This window comes from Zeus faber, assembly GCF_960531495.2.
Source record: "Zeus faber genome assembly, chromosome: 7".
Taxonomy (NCBI): domain Eukaryota; kingdom Metazoa; phylum Chordata; class Actinopteri; order Zeiformes; family Zeidae; genus Zeus; species Zeus faber.
Window position 1 is genome coordinate 20222355 of NC_137203.1, and position 23551 is coordinate 20245905.

At 49.5% G+C, this 23551-nt stretch overlaps 1 protein-coding gene across 1 annotated transcript in view; it reads right to left on the reverse strand.

Moving 5' to 3' along the window:
- arb2a (ARB2 cotranscriptional regulator A) overlaps positions 1-23551 on the reverse strand; it is a gene marked incomplete at its 3' end in the record, with an annotated part of 168205 nt that overhangs the window by 64896 nt on the left and 79758 nt on the right. The gene's annotated exons all lie outside the window — the stretch shown is intronic.

Genomic DNA, 23551 nt, shown 5'->3' on the forward strand with positions numbered 1-23551 from the left:
ATAATGGCTGGTATGTTATATATAACAGAATATATAACATATTATACATTTGGGATCTAGAGACTAGGACTAAGACTAGAACTAGAGCTGGAGGAAACACAGGATCCAGTTCTAGTTACATGTAGTACTGTACATCAACACAGCAGTGGACCTTTGAATACTCCTCCCTGGGCCGGGCAAATTAAAGTGGGAGTCTATAGAGATAAATATAATCTATTGAGGCACTAAGGACTCATACATCTTTCTCGTGATAAGGCTTCCTCCAAAGTGTTTTTTATTGGGGCTGAGGATAGAACAGACTGAGTGGGAGATCATGCAACCACATACTTAAAAAAAAAGGATGTATATATATATTACTGTATACAGTATATGCATATGTGTATCTGTAACTGCCAACATGGAGCGCTATAAAAATACGGACACATGTGCTTTCTCATGTGATCATGCGGTCTGCCTTTCTCTTGCCCCCTCGCTCTCTCTCTCTCTCTCTCTCTCTCTCTCACACACATACATATGGTCTCTCTCAATCTCATTCTTTTCTCTGCTCTCCTTCCCCATCCACGCTTGGTTGAAAAGCCTTCCTCTGGCAGAACTGGACCCATGGGAGCAGCTAAGCCAACCTTTTAAAACTGGAGGTGTCAGTCAAGGTCCTGTTTTCTGGCGCGGGGCAGACAAGGCTGGTCCCTGAGTATGGGGTCCGCTAGCAGAGGCCAGGAAACAGGAGGCTGCGGTACTGGCTGCCCCGCGGAAAACCCTCAGCGCATGACTTTAACGACTAGTCAAAACAGCCATTTTTCCACATATTTCCTTGAGAGAGCGACCGTTTGACCCGGGATTCTGATCCTACATTGTGTCTCTTGAAATTGTTTGGAGGCGCGGTACTTCGTCATTCGAGATGGAAAAAAGTTTTATATTCCCCCCCGATTTATATGCGATACGTGGCTACGGTTCACTGGATATCACTGGGAACGATTGGGTTCAAGTCATACTGAATTCATAAAAAATCAATACTACGACCGAACTCGTGCTTGGAGTTCATCGTGGCTCCAGAGATCATAGACTGTGCAAAAATCCGTGACGGCTGCTCGACTCTACGCGCAAAGTGAAATATTGTGGAAGACATTCACACAGCTCTTAAAACAGGGCTGTCTTCAACACATCTCTTTAGACTTCATTTTTAAACTCCAATTCATTGAATCAGCGACTTTCGGTGCGTGCGTCCATCTGAGCGGCAAAGAGAGCGCAAGGCATGGCCGATGCAGCCCACAGTGGAAGCGACGGCAGCAGCGACGGATTAGACAACGTCCAAAGAGGAGACTGACTCGGCGAAGTTGGAACGGAAAAAAAAATATACGACGACGTCAAGAGGCAGAGGAGGGAAAACTGCCTCCAGAAAAAAAGGGAGTCCAGAACGACGGACAGAGGAAACATAAAAAACAACAGAGTCTCCGTGGGTCTACGACACTTTAACAACATATTCAGAAGTCTGACTCTCCTCTAAACCAGAGTGGAATCTACCAAACGGGCTAGTATCAATCACCCGCTCCGACGGGTCTTCGCGCAAACCTTCGCTGCCCCGACCACACGTGTGGTATCGGGAGGTGGGTTCGTGTTGCGGTGAGACGGGGAAGCATTCGGGTTGACAAATAAGTACTCCGGGAGACGGTGTTGTCGGCAGTGCGGTCAACGACCACAACGAGCTGGATACCCCTGGGTCCCATACTTTGGAAGCCACAGTGACAAACAGCGGTTAGCAGCTTGTTCAAAACCCAGGGAACCCCCGGCAAACGCATAGCTTGCAAATACCTCCTTAAGCTGGCGCGACGCATGCCTCCATCTTCCGCCGGCTACGCGATGCTTTGCCGTGAGCCCATAAATAATTTAGTGTCCTGCGAACCATCTATCCGTCCCCGAGCGGGTGTCAATGTCAGCTATCTTATCCCCGGTAATCATGTTATACTTTTGACACCGCATTGGCCTATAAGTTTGCCCGAGCAAAGCTTTATCCAGAATGTTAAACATAGTAATCCACTGTGTAACCGCAGAGCGTTGCTTAACAAGGAAGCGGGCCAGCTGTTGTAATCAGTCTTGTACCGGACAGGGAGAACCGAGAGGAACATGTGGAAATACTTGTTGCGCTAAACCAACACGCAGATGTTGAGACATTTGCTGTCTCTCCGCTGGCCCCTTTCCCTTTAACACCGGAGCATCTGGATATGCAGAGCAGATGAAAAAGGTAGCGGCACACGGGACGCGTCGGAGAGAGGGAGCGATGCAGACTCGGGGGGGGGGGGGGGGGGGGGGCCCGTCGGAGCGGAGGACGGTGGAAGAGCGAGAGAGCGATTGGAGGAAGAGGCGAAAGGGAAAGAGGTGGCGGGAGAGGCATAAAGAGGAATTAAAACGCTCGCGCCGTCGGCGGGAAGTGAGCGATGACCGAAGAAACGACAACAAATAGGCACGCAGATGTCCGCGGGGAAGGACGGCCGGGGAATGAAACGAAAAAAATAAATAAAAAAATAAATAAAAGAGAGGGGGGAACGAGACGTGCTCGGCTGAAAATGGAACGGAGCGTGAAAAAAAAGTGGTGCTCGCAAGGTGTGAGTGTTTCACCGCATCCCAATGTATCACGCAGCGGTGTTCCGTATCGGGCGTCTTCGGAGGAATTCGCGGAGCGCCGTTTTTTCGCGAGGCGCGTGATTTACGAGCCGGTCCTCCTTTCGCCGTAATGTGGAATTTATTTGCCTGTAACCGAGAGCTGCGTCCAACCGCCGAGTCGAGGACTGAGGCGGAATCCAGTGGACGACACAGGCCCCGTCTCGTCCACTCTCTTTCCCCCTCACCCCACCCCCCGTGCATTCACACTCTAGATGAACTATGAATCCCCTTTTCTTTATTTTCCCCGGTGTTCTCTCCCTCATAAACCATTTTTCTGTTTTTTATCTATTTTTTATTTTTTTGTGATTTCTCTGCAGTGGCCCGGGTTGCCATAGAGACCCGCAAACATCACAGAATTGACCCCCCCCCTGCAAGCACAATTCTACTAAATCCAGCTTTTCACGAGTTCTATGAAATAGCAAACACCCCCGCGCACGCTGATCCGCTCAACTACGCGCACACACACACACACACACACACACACACACACACACACACACACACACACACACACACACACACACACATAATCACAAACCCGTACCCATGCACGCTGCTTTTTCAACCCTCCATATCTCCCCAACAGCCCCCCGACCCCTCACATGACCCACAGTAAAGTACACTGTTTAGCCCTTTAAGCTGCTTCCTACCACAAAGCAAGCTAATTGCAGGACTTTTTTTTTTTTTTTTTTTTTTCCTTTCTTTCTTTGGGTGGTGCAAAATCTTATTTTCACCCAAACGACGTAGGGTGGGGCGGGACGGGGGAGGGGGGAGGGGGGGGGCGCAGACATATTAATCATGTTTATTTATCTGGACGAGAAGTCGAAATAAGTGGCGAGACATCATTTAACAGCATGCTAAACTAATCTCTGGTCGAGATAAATACTTCATTTCTCTCCCTCCCTCCCTCCCTCTCCCCGTGACGCTCCCTCACCACAGCGACGCCACATCTAAACACCGGCAATAATAACGACAATTATTTAGGCCTTTGATAATTATGTGTCAAAGGCAGCGAGGGCCACTGGATAATTGGGTGAAAACTGAATGGTAATCCACAATGGTGATCCTCGGGGTGTGCGTTGTGTGGTGGTGGTGGCGGGGGGCGGGGGGTGGTGAGGCAGACATCCCTAGAAAGGGGGAAAAACGGAGAGAAAGAGAGAAGAGAGGAGGGGGATGGAGGGAAAAAGAGAAATAAAGATGGGTTGGACAGACAGATCGAGTCGGTGTGAAAAGATCGCCCATATTCCTCCCTCCAACCAAAGGGTGGAGAAGGGGAGGGGAGGGGAGGGGGGGGGTCAAGATGTGAAAGAAGAGCAGAACAGATGGATAAATAAAAAGGCAAAGAAAGTGAGAGAGGCCGAGGGAGCCGAAGGAGGGGAGACGAAACGGGGAAGCGCCCCTGTTTTCGAGGAGGAGGGGGAGGCTTAATGTGGCCGCGGCGCTGCCAACAGCCGTGGATAATCTGGGACTACCCACTGAGCGCTGGAGCGCTGCTTAAATATTTGATTGATTTACCGCCCCGTCGCTGCCAGAGCCGGGCGAGAGATAGAGCGATAGAGAGAGAGGACGGAAACAAACACTCGCACGCATAAAACATTGGGAAGGGGAGGGGGGGGGGGAGACAAAAAAAGAGTGACACGGCGTAGACACCCCGACACAGAGAGCGCGCCGCGGCGCACACACACACATCGTCCGGAAAAACCGTACGCCTGGAGGCCGGCGTGGCGGCCGGACGCAGCTTGTTTGTTTGGTTCTTTGTTTCAACCATAAATGGATGAGCGGGGAGCGGGGGGCGGGGGGGGGCTACGAGGGCCCGGACAAACAGCGGCCGAATCAAGGATGCTCAGATGGATTCGGGTCCAAATGGCCAGGACGGTTAACCGAGGGAACGATCAGGGCGATGTACGATATATCGGACAGAACGATATATCCTGAGAACATCGATATCGCGGGACAGGAGCTCGACCACCACCCGGGGTTTCAGCTATCGTCATTTCGCGACGTAGTTAAATGTCGTGAAGGCGGAGTTACGGTCAACAACTGAGATTTTTCTGTACTTCATCGTCTTTTACGGAAAAACACCGATAGTCACCCCCGCTTTATCGCCAATTATCGGTGTCCAGGTATTTGTCGTGGAAAAAAAGCATCGTGAATGTTGACCAATCCTATTCTCAGTGCCATTGGAGAAAGGTTGACCGGGTGGCAGGTCCACCCCTCACCCCCCACCCCGTCTTAGTCCCTTAGCTGTGAAAACAACGACATCTGACCCTTCCCGCACACACACGCGCACGCACGCACGCACACACACACACACACACACACACACCCACACACACACACACCAATACTCAGAAACCGTGCACAGGAAAGAGACAGGCCAAGCGCTTCCTGTGGCTTTGAAGCCTCGGACCCTGTGTCTCTCCTGTGCCCCCTCCAGCAGGTCTCATGCTTCCCTTTGTCTTAACCACAGGAAGGAAGCTCCAACCAACCGGCGGGGCCGTCCATGGGACCCTGGGGGGCCGACGGGGAGTGTGTGTGTGTGTGTGGGGGGGGCGGGGGGGGGGCACACATGTGTGTAGGCGCAATGTGTGTTTGTAGAAGCGTGCGGTCGAGGATTTGTCGCTTAGGTCACTTTGCATTTACTCAGGGGGAGGCGGGGGGTCCCCCCACCTGGCACTCCCTCGTTGAGCGGACTCGTCCATTAAAGGGGGGGGGGGGGGGTCGGGGGTTTGGAGTGACAGCGACGGATGCAGAGCTGGGGGAGGAAACGCTCATGTGACACTACACACACACACACACACACACACACACACACACACACACACACACACACACACACACACACACACACACACACACACACACACACACACACACACACACACACACACACCGGCGCGCACGCCCCTCGAGAACAGGAAGGGGTGGTAAACATTTACTGACGCAGCAGAAGTGGAGTGCGGCCGTCCAGCGGAGGAGGAAACAAAAGGTGGAGGATGGAGGATGAGGGAGCGGCGTGCCAGGAAGCCATGTGCCCAGCATGGAAAACAAGAGGAAGAAGAGAAGGGGAGGATGGAAGAGATGCGGGAGGGAGGGAGGGCGGGCGATACAGAGTGTGTGTGTGTGTGTGTGTGTGTGTGTGGGTAGGGAGGGCGCACAAACAATGGCCGTCCCCGGCACAAGGAAACCAGGAAACCACCACTCAGTATAGAGGAAACTTGCGCTCTAGAAATGAGTACGAGCGCTGCCGCTGACCGTTTCCTCATTATTTAGATCTCGTACGTCTTCCTTTTCAATTAACGACGCAACATAAATGATTCAATCTCTTTTTTTCTCTTTGCGGTGGTGATATATAATTCCATACAATATTAATGACTTCCTGCAACACCTGATTCCGCCGCTTTCTGTCCGATGCCGCTTGATTGACGTCTCTCTTATTGCGGCGGCATTACGCTTTAATCGTTGGTGCGCCGTATTAACGCTCACAGATAAAGTGGCATCTTCTTGCGTTGAAATTCAATTAGTTGTTAATTAACGGCGGATAAGCAGCAGCGATGGTGTTGGCGATACAGTAACTTTATATTATTTTCGATCGGTTTCGGCTGACCTATCAACACGGGCCGTGCCGACGATAATATCCATTTCCTCTGACGTCCCCGATTTGATCAAGAAAAGTGGATAAAAATTAAACTTTGGTAACCCGAGCTGCCGCGGTGGCACGTTGACGAGGTGCAGTGAGCATTTTAAAGTCCGGCAAAATGATCGGATGGCATCTCCGGGAGCGGTGTCGCGGAATTACCAGCTGCTAATTAAAGCGAAATCTAATTTAAATACGTCTTAGTTAAGAAAATGAGGGCGAGGTGCATCGGCAACGTCTTCATCGCTCACACACTGACCGGCTGTATAAATAGTCCACCGAGTGAACCGAGGAAGTTATTTTTGAATGCACTGGGCACACTCCAGTCCTCTGCATCTCTTCGGCTCGCTCTCTCGCTCTCTCTCTCTCTCTCTCTCTCTCTCCCTCTTCTTCCTCCCTTGTCTTCTCTCTCCCTCCCACCCTGCGGCGACGCTGTAAAATAGAAACCTAACCTCAATATTTTCCCTTACAGTGCAGGGACTTGCTGGCCCATTAAATTCCCCTTCCCATGTGTCAGCTTGCACGTTTCCACCATGAAATTTTAGTATAATTAAACTTTCTTAATGATTTATAAGCTATTATAATAGCCGTAAGTATTTCAGCGCAGGTTAAAGGGACAGGGTTTTAAGTGCTCACCGGGGGATGACCCTGTTTTAACATAGTTTCGGATGAGCGACTCTCGGCTGGAGACGGGGACGGATAGGGGCGGGCGAGCGAGCACGGGACTGAAGGAGGAGAGCGAGTTCCAGGGAGAGAGAGAGAGAGAGAGAGAGAGAGAGAGAGAGAGAGAGGTGGGGGGGGTGTGTCGTAACTTAAGGTGATACTGACACCTGGAATCGAGCGTCCTGATGGACATGCTGGACGTGAAATGTAGAAGCTCCCAAATAGAGAGTCGATGGAAATTGACCGAAAAGGACCGTATTGGGTAATGGGGTGTTAAACTGAACGGCGGCGGCATCGGAGAGAAGAGGTGACGAAAAAAAGAAAGAGAAAGAAAACAAACAGCACGTCCGCATGGAGTGAGTGGAGTCTATTAAGGGAAAGATAAATAAAGCAGCGTTCTTTTAAATCCACACACTCCGGCCACGCTCCCCCAGCTCGGGCGCGGCGGTGCAGCTCTGGCGAACGCTGATGTACAGTTAATGGACGTTTACTACCTAAAGTTCCCCAAACAATCCGGCAAACGGTGGAGTAAATCACTCTGTTTAGGATGTGTGCAAACACTGGCGGGGGCACACACGCACACACACACACACACCCACACACACACACACACACACACACACACACACAGACACACAGATGTTTGCTCTCTGCTGCCTCTCTGACGGCAAGGCTGATATGATTGCCACTTAGGAAATCAGTGTGTTTTCACACCACTTCTCAGCTCTGCCAAAGCTAATGTGTTAAATATCCATCGGGTGCTGCTGTCCATCTCTCTCTCTCTCTCTCTCTCTCTCTCTCTCTAGCACGCACGCACACACACACACACACACACGCACACACACACACACACACATACACGCACACACACACACACACACACACACACACACACACACACGCATACACACACACACACGCACACACGCACACACGCAGCCACAGCCTCAGGAGCTCATGAACACTAATTCTTTGTACCAACTGAGCACAGAGTGGGCATTTTAGCCGAGTTCTCTAGATTGGGGTGCAATGAGAGGACTCTCGACAAGCTATGATGTGTAATCTTCACCCCTGATCGCCTGTGAAATGTGTGTGTGTGTGTGTGTGTGTGTGTGTGTGTGGGGGGGGGGTAATCAGCACCACCCCCACCCCCCACCCCGACCTCCCCTCCTCTCCGCCATCATGAGGGTTAAATATTTTGTTGTCGCTGTTGTGAACAAAAAAGTTGTCTTCCAAAGTTCCTCAAACGTTGCCGAAAGCCAATGTGACAAAAATCGTGAAGTTCGGGAGGTGGAGCCTCGCTAATCGCAAACTCTGCAAAGTATCTCAGTGAACTGCTATTCACCTCAGCTGGCAGCGAAGGAGGAGCAGGAGGAGGAGGAGCAGGAGAGAGAGAGAGAACGAGCCAAAATAAAAAAAAAAAAGAAAAAGGACCCCGTTCCGAGGCGTCTGCCGCACAGCACAATACTGGCAAGTCAGGTGCCTGTGTGTGTGTGTGTGTGTGTGTGTGTGTGTGTGTGTGTGTGTGTGTGTGTGTGTGTGTGTGTGTGTGTGTGTGTGTGTGTGCGTGTGTGCGCGCGCGCGCGTGCGTGCGTGCGTGCCTGCGCGTGTCCCCTCAGGGCGGCAGGAGTCGGATTCTCGGGGGAAGCGTTTGGTTTTAAACTTCCAGAGCCACTCGACCCATCTCCGAGTGAGACGGAAAAAGTAAAAGAAGAAAGCTGGTTAAAGATAAAGGGGAAGAAAAAGGGAGGAGAGGGAGGGGAAAAAAAAAGGGATGTCGCTAATGAAAGTGACAAAGAAAGCGTCGCTGTGTTGGGCTATCGTCCCCGGCTTCCTTCTAGATTTCCACGTCTCTCGTTCGCCCGTGGGGCTGCGGGGGAGAGAGAAAGAGCCCCTGTGAAAAAAAAAAGAAAAAAAAAAAAGAAAAAAAAGAAAAGTTAAAAAGAAATTAAAAAATATCCCAAAAAATAAATAGATAGAGTGAAATATAAAGGGCAGGCTCAGACTCAGAGGGGGAGCCGGGCGAGGGGAACTGGGGGAAGGCCGAGCTAAATTAATGGAAATATATATAACAATCTGAAATTAACTTCTCATTGCCACCAGCCATGATTTAAAACAGCATTTTGACAAGAGAAAGAGAGAGAGGGGGGGGGGAAATGGAGAGCAAGAAGGGGTTGAGACCGCAACGAAAAATTTGACGTCCTCTGGTGAGAGCTACAAGTTGGAAAGTGGAAAAATAGAGATAAATAAAATGATTCAATTAAACAATGAGAGGAAACACACACTGGGTCAGGTTTGAATTGGCGGGAAATAGATTATGATTGTGATGTTCATAAATTATTTAAATGGATAAACGCTTCATTGCTCAATTTACACCAATAGCTTTAAGTTATAAACAAAATATTAGGATTCACTTGGCAAAGTATTCAAATGAATCAAATACAAACCGTATCCAAATAGGAATATTAAAGGTTCATATTTATGTAATAAATTTAACTGTGTATTGTTTTGTATAAATTATTGTGCTACTTGTTGTTTAACCTGTTTTTTAAAAAGTGTCAAAATTGAAAGTCATTTGTTATTTAGAAAGTCGCTTGTTTTATAAAATGCTGCTTTAGTTAAACATTAAAAAAATACATTTAACAGAAAATGTGTCATAACACTACTACTAAATATAATAATACATCACAATTAATAATAATCATAATCTTAACCATAATAAATACTACTAACATATTACTACTAATAATAATAATTCTAATAATAATATTAATAAATTATAATAATTAATACTACTACTAATAATAATAATTAATACAACTACAACAAATATTAATAATAATTTATAATTAATATTACTACTACTACTAATACTAATAAATAATTAATACTACTACTACTAAGAATAATAATAAATAATTAATACTACTAATAATAAAAATAATAATAATCATACAAAAATAACAACATAAATATAATAACTCAGTACACATAAAAATAGATGCACTGAAATTAATTGCTCAAAGCAAACACTCACAATGTTTGCAAATTAATATTCAAAATACCTTAACAGCCTTGCGTTAATGCATCCTCTTAACTTATTATTTCCACAGAGCTGTATCATAAATAAAACTGCTAAAAAGGAACTAATCATCTTTCAAATATGAATACCCTTAATGACGAAGCACCAAACTAGTCGGAGTGCTCTTCAAGTTATATTATTGATTAAAAACAAAAGTTATATCAGGAGAAGGGAAGGAAACAGACTCTCTCACACACACACACACACACACACACACACACACACACACACACACACACACAGTATATTATTAATCTTGTTATAAAAAAAAAAAAAAAAAAAGCAATTAAATCAAAGTGGTATAGAGCCCGGAGCGGTGAGGACTGTCAATTCTGCTGGAAATGCCACAGAAGATTACAGTTGGGTTTGTGGATTCCATGAACTCTTTTTTGATTAGGGAGTCAATTATTTCTCATTACTGAAGATGCTATTTCGGAAAAAGACCTTGTCAGTCAATCATGCAAAAAGTCCTCGAAAAGCGTGAATAAACCATAAAGGAGGGGGGTGGGTGGAGGGATGGAGGTGAAAAAAAAAAAAAAAAAAAAGAAAACAGCGCAATGACCCTTTTTTCCCCCCTCCAAACTCCTAGTTGTAGCCAAATTACCTTTTTAACTATTACACCTCTGTCAGGTCTTTGTGAGCTTATGGTAATTAGGGCCTTCAGCGGGGGACATTTGAAAAGAAAACAGTATATTTATTAGTATATCTCCGAGAAAAGCATTTACCCACAGCTGAAGGTAAGTTTGAATGTGGTGATTATCTTGTCATTTTTATTTTTCGGTTTGGCTGTTTGCGAGCGCGTGCACCACTAGCCCTTGTGTGTGTGTGTGTGTGTGTGTATGTGTGTGTGTGTGTGTGTGTGTGTGTGTGTGTAGGTGCATGTCTGCGTTTTTCCACACGTGTGCCTATATATACGTGTGTGTGTGTGTGTGTGTGTGTGTGTGTGTGTGTGTATGTGTGCGTGCGTATTTGCGTACTTTGCAGCTCCTTTCAGCGCGGTGATGGGCGAGCGCAGCACATTTCTGCCGTCCTCTTTGTTCTACGTCGGGTTTGACACCTCCAAACAATGCAGAGCGCTTCGCTTTGCTTCGCCCAGCCCCAGCCCACCACCAAACCACCAACACCGCACGGACGGGAGCTGCCAATTAGCACTATCAAACTCCTCTCATCAGCTGTCTGCTTACCGAAAAATAAAATTCAAAATAATAAATAAAAACAATCCCAAAAAACAAATGAATAAGTGACCCGTTCCTCATTTCAAATCACATGCGCCTAAGCTGGAAAAGTAATTATAATTATAATAATAATAATAATAATGATGATGATGATGATGATGATGATGATGATGATGATAACAATAATAATAATAATAATAAATTAATTAATAAAACAAGAAATTATAAATTCTATGAAAATGTCTAGATAATTCCTGGTTTGACCAGACGAGGTGGTTCATCCATTTGAACCTACGATGCTCACAACAACAACAGCAGATGGAACCTTGACCAGGGTTTCCCTCAATCCCCTGCCTCGCCGTTACCCAATGTTACATTACCGCGTACAATACAAGACAGGCCCGCTCTTCTGTCTATTTTTCCCTGAAAAAAAGACTCCACAAAAGAACAACCCCCCTCCCCGCCTCTGTCTAGCTCCATGGTGAGCCGAGGGTCTTCACGGCGGCGGCCATCACACGAGGCAGTCGCTCCGGGACCGACCCCCGGGGACGCAGTGTTGACGTGGACAGAGAGACGGGGGTGGCGAGTGCATGTGTGTGTATGTGTGTGTCTGTGTGCGTGCAGGACTGACTGGGGGTCCCTTGGAGGGCCGGAGGTGAGCAGCGGTGTCTGGGAGATGACTGTCGCTCCTCTCGGTGGTCCGAGCCCCCTTTCATTAACCCACACCCCTGGTTCAGCAAACACGATGGAGGGGAGGGTGGAGGGCTGGGGGTTTAGGGGCTAGTGGGGGAGTTTGGGGGACGGGGGGGGGGCAGAGCATAAGCCCTGGTGACCACCGCAGCCCCACTGACCTGTCGGCCGTGCCTCCGTCTGTCCGTTTGGCACGGTAATGAATGCAGATCTGTGTCATCCATAACAGACGAGGGAGACACTTTTTATCAAAGACACACACACACACACGCAGAAGTGTACAGCTAGGCCTGATGAGAGAGAGAGAGAGAGTGAGAGAGAGAGAGGGGTAACAAAGGACAGGCAGTGCCCCCTAGTGTTTTCATCAAAAGGAAAATCAACTAAACATAACCCCCAACAAAGCTCTCAGAAAAGAAAAAACAATAAAAAAAAATTTAAAATAAAGATAGTGAGAGCGAGAGAGAGAGAGAGAGAGAGAGAGAGAGAGAGAGAGAAGAGGTTGGAGTCACGAGGGATGTGGCATCACGAAGCAAGACGGGGGCTGCCGGGTGCAGGGCGGAGGGTGAGTGGGGGTCACGGGGGCCGGGGGAGGCATGGGAGTGGGAGAGAGGGATGGAGGGAAGAAGGACTCAGGGATGAGGGAGGGAGGGAGGGAGAGAGAGAGAGAGAGCGAGAGAGAGAGAGAGAGAGAGCACGGGGGGTGGGGGAGGTGATCATGCAACTGGGGATGGTAGCTGACTAAAAGATGTCTGACACGGCCAAGCTGTTTTTAATGTTCTCGGAATACGGACAGGGAAAAAGAGAGAGTGAGGAAGGGAGTGTGAGAGAGAGAGAGAGAGAGAGAGAGAGAGAGAGAGAGAGAGAGAGAGATAGAGAGAAAGAGGCCATGCATGAAAGCGGATGTCAGACAAGTGCAGAGGAATTGGTGAGTGTAAAGCTATCTAATAGGAAAGCAGAGTTAAGGAAAGAACACACGCACGCACGCACGCACGCACGCACGCACAGTCCACTTTGGCCTGGTAACTGATTTGAGCACAAGAGGCACACTAATGAATGACACGACACGGAGACGGAGAGACCAAAAAGCTGAAACGTAGCAAAGCGTGAACACGTATGAGGACGGAAGGGTGGAGGATAGAAACACTTCTTCCGACTCTTTCGTCCCGTTAACCGAAAAAAGAGAGAACAAGGCCTGTGCACTCCGGCGAGTTCCGCGTTCAGCTCCGCGAGCCAGCCATAACGTCAAACAGAGCCTCTAACCCTTTCTCTCTCTGTCTTTTTCCTCCCTACTCACCCCCCCCCCCCCCGCGCTCTTTCGTAACCCGCCCCCCGTCGTATTTCACAGCACATAAAGCCTTAAAATGGCACATAAAACAGTCCATCTCTTTTCAGTGTCGGCTTTCCAGGGCTTAAAAAATTAAATGTTTTACTGCAGGTAACATAACTGAAACACACCGGTGGAAGAGAGGGAGAAGGAGGAAAAAAAAAAAAAAAAAAAAAAAAAGGGTGAGGGGGTTCCAGCAAAGGCGCGTCGCAAGGCTATACACACGTATCTCGGGGGTTTATACGTCAGCCCCCAAACGGCCGGAACGGGGGCTTCGGTGAACCTTTAAGTGCCGGGAAAATATGCAGCGGCTGCAGAACGAGGGACGCAATGCCCCCCCAAGTCCTGGAAGACGCGGCGGAACGAGAGCGCGGGATAAAACGACGGCGGACGGATCAACGCGGAGGTGCTACTCCCTAAACTATAAGTGCGCTAATGCCAAAGGAGCGCCGTGACACCGGCGCCAAGAGGGAGCTAGGGGTTGGGGGTTTGGCGTGGACGAGGCCGCCGAAAAAGGCCCCCGCCCCTGCATTCAATCCATTGAGCCCCTGTAAAAAGCCGGAGGAAGAGAGGAGTGACAAAAGGGGAGAGGAGAGGAGGGAGATGGGAGATAGAGCAGAAGGGCCAAGAGGGTGTCCAACCTCCACACCCCTCGCCGGACTCCCTCGCACTGGGAGTCAGCGAGATCACTGACATTTGCACCGGGACCCGCCTCAGTCATTCCTCACAGGTTGCGCCCGGGGGGAAAAAACAACAATGTACTTTTCTTTTCCTTTTCAGCCCCGAGGTGAGACGTATTCAGCCGTTCACCCCCCTCATCCATACACCGCACGGCCGTAGAATTAACTCATTCAGGTTTTGGGGTGAGGGGGGGAAAATATATATATATATAAAAAGAAGAATGGGACACAAATCCAAAACCTGCATTATCCCCACCCCCCGAATTCCTCCCCCCTCTGTCGCATGGATTTTCGGTGGCAGAGCTAACAGGGTGGAGGTGGTGGTGTTGGTGGTGGCGGGGATGAGAAATGACATCTGACAAGCGCTTCATTTGAGCTGTCAACGTGTCATCGCTGTGAAACCCCCCCCCCCCCCCCCCCCTTAGAAGGTGACCCGGGGTCCCCGAAAAACCTGCCAGCGCCCCCCCTATGCGGAGCGACCCAGCAGGTGAAGGAGCGGAGACGGAGCCGGGGGCGGGCGGGCGGGCGGGGCGGGGCTGGATGGAGATGGGTGGTGCGAATGAAAAACGAAAGCAAAAACAAAAAAAGACAAACAATGGAGATCTAAGGGGGATGAAAGGAAAATATGAGAACCGGGGCATTTTGGAAACGAGTGAATAAATAAATAGGATTCACTTAAGATCCTTTTTTTGACCAAATCCTGTTTTTAATTTGTATGTGTGTATTTTTTTTAAGGATACTAACGTCACTTCAGTCCTTGGGCGACGCAGAATGAAAAAAACTATAACGCTTAAATGCAGAGGATCCTCTGGATTTCAGATTTGTATGAGCGCTGAACTTTGCCAAAAAGCCACAGAGAAAATGTTTAAGCATGAAAACAGTGTTTGGAAGGGTGAGAGAGAGAGAGAGGGAGAGAGAGAGAGAGAGAGAGAGAGAGAGAGAGAGAGAGCTGAAGGTCAATCTCAGACGGAGGATTAGGGCGGTCAAGGCAACGGGAACGAAAGCAATAAAGAGGTGGAGGTGAAGTTAAAGAGAAAAAAAATACGAGGCAGTCAATCTGAGGGAACGGAAAAGAAAAGAGAGAGAGAGAGAGAGAGAGAGATACATTGAAAAGGGAGAAAGAAAGAAATTCCTCCGAATGAGTGGGAGACGGACAGAGATAGGGCGAAACGAGAAGCCGAGAGAGAGAGAGAGAGAGAGAGAGAGAGAGGGAGAGAGAGAGAGAGAATTGAGAAAGGGGGACGCGAAAGTAAGGAGAGATTGAAAAACGGAGAGAGAGAGGAGAGGAGGGGAGAGGAGAGGGTGGCCCGAGACGAGGAAGAAGGAACGGGTGCTGAGAGACAAAAGGAGGGGCAAAGGGTAAGACGGAGGGGTGAGAGAGAAAGGGAGAGAGGGTTAGAGTAACCAATAGATATGAGGGGCGGCTGACGGAGCGATGGGTTAAAGGGAGAGAAAGAGAGCGAGAGAGAGAGAGAGAGAGAGAGAGAGAGAGAGGAAGAGAGCACAACAAAGGGAAGAGGTGCAGAACGAGAGCCAGCAACGGCGCCGACGCTGGGCGCCATTGCTGGGATGAAACCGCCGCTGCGTGCGCGGCATCTCAGCACGCGCACGAGTCTCACTAATGACCCGTTTACGTCGCTCAAATCACAGTAAAAAAAGACAATAACCCAAAAAAAGCATCGGCATCAATAGCATGAAAGCCAAAAAACACGGCAAAGAACCTCCATCAAAAGCAAAAGGCAGACACTGTGTTAAATGCCAAATATGATCCGACGTGGGGGTGCTCTGATGGTATTTAATGACAGACAGCGAGGCTGACCCCACACACACACACACACACACACACACACACACAAACACACTCACTCCCCCCTTGGTGACCCGGCGTCCCGCTATATGGAAGGGACTACTGTGGGACTGACAATCATAGAACAAGGAAAGAGAGAGAGAGCGACGAGAGAACGACAGCCGGAACAACATCTCTCCCTCCATCATCATCATCTCCATTTCTCTCTCTCTCTCTCTCTCTCTCTCTCTCTCTCTCTCTCTCTCTCTCTCGCACATTGTTAGAAGGCCAGGGTTGAAACAGAGGATAAGATTAGGAAGAGGAGAGCAGGGGGGGAGGGCGGCTCGAGCTTCGATTTTAGCTGCGAGCTGATGACACCGTGGGACCCAGGTAGAAGAGGAGGAGATAGGAGGGAGGGGAGCGAGCTCTGTGCGGGTGTGTATGTGGAAGTGTGTATTTGCGCGTGCGTATGTGTGTGTTTACCCCATGTAATAACGGTCCGTATCTGCCGTGTTGCCTTTGCTTGCTTAGGCGGCGAGCGCCGACAGATGCGATGGCGAGGAGGAGGCAAGAGCGAGGAGACAGAGGTGAACGGGTGAAATAGATATTTTACCACTCAGCTAAAAGTGTCAAAAACAACAACAAAAAAAACAAACAAGAGAAAGAGAGAGAGAGAGCGAGAGAGAGAGAGAGAGGGGCGTGCGAAACAGCATTAAGATATATGGACGTAAACTTTTTCCCTCTGCCCTGCTCTCACCCCTATCCACTCTTTTTTTCTGTCCGTCTCTTCCGCTGGCAGGTCTGAAATGTTGGCGCTGGAGATGAACTCAAAACAAAACACAAACACACGCACGCACGTGCACACACACACACACTCACACACACACACGCGCGAAGGAAAAAAAAAAACCCAACACCAACAAAGTGATCAATGAGAGGAGGCACGGGGCGTTCATGGACAGGCCAATCAATGGAGAGAAGAACCTTGCCCAGGGCCTTATGCAAATGAAGGCACGTCCCACAACCTCGGGAGCGAACATGCGCACTAGATCAATGGGATCGGGGGCTAGAACCTTCCAGCAAGATCAGCCGCAGCGGGTAAATATGTAATGATGAATCTCCCAAGAGTCGGCTGAACTCAAATGAACTTAAAAAAAAAAACAAAAAAAAAACTCAACTCGGCTTCCGATATCACAAGGCGGAGGCAAGAAGAAGGGGAAGGGGAAGGGGAAGGGGGTACGGATGGTTCCTGGAAGGGGCTGGATCACACGTAGGTGGAGGGATTTTACCCCATTTTGAGGAGGAGAGAAAAAAAAAAAAAAAAAACAAGAGCATTATGAAGACTCACCTCGACAATGGTCGTCTGCGACGTAATGATTTTCAATTACGTTGCCACGGCAACAGCGGCGCGTTTCTCAGCGCGCGGGAGGAAGAGCATGGGCCAACCGTGAGGAGCTGAAAGGCTGGTGGTGCAATTTCAGCGTTATGCACCGCCGTTTAAGACGCTCTGGGACGATCGGCGTTTGAAATTCGGTAGCGAACCGGTGTCGTTGCGGGACGCGGGTTCTTGCACCATAGCCGACTGCGCGAGAAACGACTCCGGCGGGCGTAGTTAACGTCGGCCGAATTGATCGGACCTAATCGGGGGGCGGGTGAGACGAGGAGGGAGGCGAGGGACGGATGGGAAAGAAAGGCAGCGCGCGTAAAGCGGCGGTCGAGGGGAGTATTGACCTTGCGAGCGTTTGGGGTGAGAAGGTGCAACAGAGGTTCCATGTCTGCCTCTGGGCTGCTTGCAGAATCACAGCTCCGGTCGATCCGGGGGAACGACGCACACAGCACACATCCAGATCGCGGGGAAACAAAGGAGACGTGCCGGAAACGCCCTTGGTTATGTTGCATCTCAGATAAATTCACAACCCTGGGCGACGAAAAAGGAATGTGTAGGTCGGATAAAAACACTGAAATAAACAAGTGGGTAAGCGCTGGGCTGTATGGACGCTATACCTGACTTGACTCCTGGGGGGGGGGGGGGGGGGGGGATTCAGAAAGACTTACTTATTTTCGGTACAACCTCTGCAGCCAAATACACGGGCGTCCGTAACACGGGAGCGTACGGGGCAACAGCGAAATAATGAAAGAAAGATCAAATTAATAAAGACGGTAATCACGAAATGCACCGAGCACCATAAAAGAAAAAAAACCAAAAAACGCCAGATGCTCTCACAGCAAATCAATTTCCTCAAATGCTAAAAGAAATACCAAAGAGAGAGGACGGGAGAAAGAGAAATCATGAAGGGAAAAAAAGAAATAACCCCCCCCCCCACGCTGCACATGTAATCTAGAAACCAAAGATGCTCCTGAAACGCTGAGACGGACACCAACAAAGGTGAGAATAATGGCGACGCATTCGAGGGGAATACTTCACAAAGCCCATTGTGAGAGTATCCTTTTCAGCGGGCGAACCCGCTGTAATTTGCTCTGCGTCATCCGCCCGCAGCCACAATGCAGCACTACAGCTTTGAAATGGATGGCAAATGAAGGCCATTTGTACATAATCACGGCAGATAGAAGAATTCAGCCGGCCCACAATGTGTTGTTGAGGTGGAGAGAAAGACCTTGGTCTACCTTTGTGACAGCTCAGGTTTGTTTTAGAGAGGGGAGGTCTCTTTCCTCCCCCACCCCACGTTTTGTCGTGCGTGTTTTTTTTTTTTTACAGAAACAAGCAAAGCAAATCAAATCAAGCTTGCTCGCTGTGACATTTAAACAGTTCAATTTACATCCTTATGTTAAGGGGAGAGTGCGGCGCGCCGAGGCGCCTATTCATCCACGCCCAGCTAGGCGTCCAGATTTCATCCCCTTTAATCGGGCGAACATCAACGCCACGTCCACGGCGGCGAGGAAGCGCCGAAGTCGTTTCACGATCCGTGAGGGGGGCTTGCACGTTGCCCACCGCCACCAGCCCCAGCCCGGCGACACCGGGAGGGATAATGTACGATATAGACTGGAGGACACGAATGTGTACCACACACACACACACGCACACACACACACACACACACACACACACACACACACACACACACACACACACACACACACACGCACGCACGCACGCACGGCTATATGCCCAGTGCATAAGTACTCAAATAAATAAGCAGATACAATGGTGGAAACACACAGACCGACTAATCGACAGACAGACGTGTTGACACACACGCTCTCTCTCACACATGGTGGTGATGGTGTGTGTGTGTGTGTGTGCGCACGCGTGTGTGTGAGTGTGTGTGCGCACTGTGAGCCGGTGTCCTGCTGTGCGACTGGCAGGCACTTTTGTCATGGTGGTCTTTTTTGTTTCACATCAGACAAAACGCCACAGCTTTGCATACGGCTCCACTAATTTCGGCTCCCGTGACCCGGCCATTTATCATCCATCGGCTCTTGCCGCTCTCCTTTCCCCCCAAAATGCCGCCCTAAAGAGCGGCTCTGCAACCAGGGTGCTCCAACCGGGACCAGGCTACACACAAACACAAACACAAACGCACGCGCACGCATACGCACACACACAAAACCATGCATGCACACTCAAAGTCACAGACAGGCAAACCACACACACATACACACAAAGCCATGTACACTAATACACGTGTAGAAAACCTTGGGTGCACACACAAACACGTGTACACACATGTGAACAGACACGCACAAAATCATGCATGCACACACAAAGTCACACACACACTAACAAGTGCAGGTGCATACACGCAAAACCATGCATTTACACACAAAGTCACACACACACTAGCATGTGCACACACACACACAAACTTATTCTTGGAAACAAAAACACAAACAGACACAATCAGGCAAAGGCTGACACACAACATACAGTTTGTAAGTGCAGCCAAGTATATAGAGACACCACACGAGCGCACTTGCGTTCACACACACACACACACACACACACACACACACACACACACACACACACACACACACACACACACACACACACACACACACACACACACACACACATTGAAGGGCTACCACCATACCACTTGCAGCCTGCAAGCTATGGAAAACCTTGAGATAAAAACAAACCTCTTCATCCCATCCAGAAGCAACAGGCACTAGCATGCAGAGTTTCTACAGGCGGCCGAGGTGTTCGCAACACATTAGACGAGGGGATTTCTTTTTTCCAGGGTCCGCGCAACGGCGTCTTCAGAGACGAGACGGTTTTGTCAACAAAATGAAGCGCTTTTCCCATGCGTGGGTATGCACTCAGGTGAAGGTCGCATTAGGTTTCTGGAGAGACAGCCGCAACTTAGTTTGATTTTTAAAACCATTGAAGTGACAAAGAAACATTCCAGCGGCGAAGTGATTAATAATAATAAAAAAAAAAGAAAAATCAGTGTCAAACAAGAGCAATGGGAGGAGGCAGTAAATACTTGAATTAATGCATTCGGCCTGAGTACACGCCAGAAGGGTCGAAGATAGAAGTTGACAAAGATCAACCGTGAAGCAAATACAGGACGTTTTAAAGAACAGCACAGCAAACCCTATGAGGCCCAATGCCGTGCCCCTGTGTCCGATGGTTTAAACTACTTCATACATTTGATGGTTCAGTGCAAGCTCACGTACATGCACGCATGCACGCATGGTTTTCGGATGGAAACGTCACCCGAGTCGGTAGGGTGTCTGCAGGGTAGAGGCCCGCCTCGAGATCCCAGTGGCCTCAGGTATTTCCTGGATCGGAACAGATCCAGCTTGTTTTCATTCCCTCGTAATCTAATGAGCTAATCATCGTGGATGTAGCCTAGCAATGTCCTTCCAAACGTTTCTGACGTGATCAGCGCTGATAACGGCTTCCCTCGGATCCAATCAGGTATCCCACATAATGACGCACAGAGCCGGGGCCCGACTCAAACCCAATTGGCCGTAATACAACGCGGCACCCAAACCCGTACGCGCCGGGGTCGGGCCTGGGGTAGTGGGGTAGACCTACAGAGACCTCGACTGCAGGGTGCTGTTGATGTGCCAGTCATGGAGGTGGCCACCGCCAGGGCCCAGAGCCTTTTGGCAAAAAGCATCGGTCAAAAAGAACGAAAAAAAACATCGGTGCCAAAAGACCAAATGAGCAGTCTGAGAAGAAAGCAAAAAATTGGACATGAAAAAAAAACAAAAAAAAACACACAACATGGGGACACACAACATGCGTGTGCCCTGACCCGGCGACTTTGGCTACGCTTCCGTTTGTAGTTTCACGAAAACAAGTTTGCAAAAGTAATTTGGCACGGGGATAAACTTCTCAGCCACAGATACATGGAAACTGACTTTGGACTGACTCACTCGGCTGCGTTATCGACTTTCTCACACTCCACAAAGTCGAGGGTCCGCCAGGAGAGAACAACTCTCCTCCACCTTCGTATCTCCACCGTCTCACCTCGAGCAGCGCTTCCTGCATCCGAAACAGTCACAGCTCACAGACTTGGAAACAAGCAAACAATGCAGAGACAAAGAAAAAGTCGACTTGTGCGCTACTAGTATACATATAGAGTATGAACTACAGACGGAAGCAGATGGCTTTGAATATAAAGCGTATAAAAACAGTATTGTACGAGGTACGCATGTAGGCTGCATGCGAGCTCGGATAAGACACTTCGATCTGTAGCCGTGCCGTTCCCCCGGCCGGCGCGGCGGCTGGCGTCTCATTGGCACCCACACATTTGCGTACTGGGAGACAGATGCGTTCTTACATAAGACCTTATATAACCGCCCCGTCCCGACCAATAAGCAAACTCCTTCCTCACTCCCAGATCGAACGGGGTTAGCGCGGGTTAGACAGCCCTTCTCCTCACCGCCGCCGCCGCCGCCGCCGCCGCCGCCGCCTCCACCACGAGCCGCCCACCCACCCATTCCCCCTTGGCAACAGAGGAAGATGAAAAGGGAGGCTGAGCGGTAAGGGGAAGGGATGGGATGGAGGCAGGACCCTATCTCTCTCTCTCTCTCTCTCTCTCTCTCTCTCCCTCTCTCTCTGTTTCTTCCTTTTCCTCCTCTTCATCCACCCCTCGCTCTCTCCGGTCCCTTCCGGGTGGAGGCCAATATCCGCCTCCGCAGCGGACGCCGAGGGAACGGGCCTCGGCCCACGGACCGCTCCCGAAAGGGTTGGGCGAGGGGGGCAGATGGCAAGACGCTGGCTGGACAAAGATGGCTCGGGTGACAAGGCTACAGGCGAGAGAGAAAGATGGAGATAAAGAGAGAGGGGGAAAAGAAGGTGGAGTGATGGAGAGAAGAACGAGCAGGGGGGGCTCCGCTCCAAGCAGCATAAGCGTCTCTCTCTCTGTCTCCCGTTCAAAGGCAGTTAGTTGCTCTTTGATGTAACTATAATTAGTCGGTACACAGTGTGAAGTGTTTTAAAAGAAATCAAATTGCAATGAAACACTCGAGCGCCGCAAACAGAGGTCCAACATGCTCTGGAGCAGGGAGCGAGTGAGCCAGCGGAGGAATTAATGCCGTTTAAAAAAAAATAATAAAAAATTATTTTTGATGTGCTTGATCAGAAAAGTATTTATTAACTGCCGTGGGGAGTGGTAATTAACCCGCAGACGGCTTGTTTTCTCTGGGTCCGGCTCATGTGTCAAACGGTTCATCCCGCAAGGCTCCACTCGCCTGCTTATGCACTAAGACGGGTGCCTGCGCACGCACACGCACACGCACACACACGCACACACACACACACACACACACACACACACACACACACACACACACACACACATACTGTATACTGTACATGCACACACACCTCCCACCCCCTTCCCGCTGGACCTTTTTCTTAACAATTAAGGAGGTGCATGCATGTGTGTGTGTGTGTATGTGTGTGTGTGTGTGTGTGTGTGTGTGTGTGTGTGTGTGTGTGTTGGGTACATGGTGGTGGGGGAACGTACCGTCCACTGATTGCTTGAATCCCCATGGGTATATTTATGTGGTAGCCTTCTAAAGTACACAGCTGTGAGTTGGAGAGGAGAGCTTTGGTTATTGTAATCCACCACATCCGAGCGAGGGAAAGCAACACGGACACCTCCGGAGAAAAAAAGTTGGCAGCGTGAAGGCAAAAACACAAAAACTCCAAACCCCTCCTGAAGCGTCTCTTCCCAGACCCCGGTACAAGTGAGGGGAGGTCTGAGCGTATGATGAGCAGGCTTTCCACCTATGTAAGCTCGGGAAAACCCACCAAAAGCATGAAGGAACCTCGCCGGTGGCGGCCGACAAAAGCCCGGCCTTCCAAGAGCCGGCTTCGAGGGGGGACACCCGACGACGCTCGACAACGACGCATTCCTAACGTCACATCGCACAAAGTGAACACAAGGGCGTATGAAGTCCCCTCATTCTGACGTCGCCTTCCGCATTTATTTATTTAGTATATTGCGTGCACACCTTATGGAGATCCATACAAAGAGAGAGCGTGCGTGCGTGTGTGTGTGTGTGTGTGTGTGTGTTTGAGATAGAGAGAGAAACAGAATGGGGGGGGGGGGGGGGGGATACAAACACAGAGAATAGCTTGTCTTCGTCACACAGGGAGAAAGCCCACGAGATCGTGAGGCTGTCACAGACAAAACACTGCATGAATATTTAGCAGCCAAATTAAAATTACAAAATACTAAACAAAAAAAAAAGAGTAGGTGAAGAAATACCAGCAAAATATATTCCGCAGATCACCGGCGGGACAGGAGTGCCCACCCTGATTCCCCACTAGCCAGAGTCCGTCGCCGTGGTTATCCCGGCTCCCGGTCCCCAGAATGTGTTTATTTATTTGTGTACTTATTCTCGTGATGCCTCCATCCTCCTCGCGTTTCCAT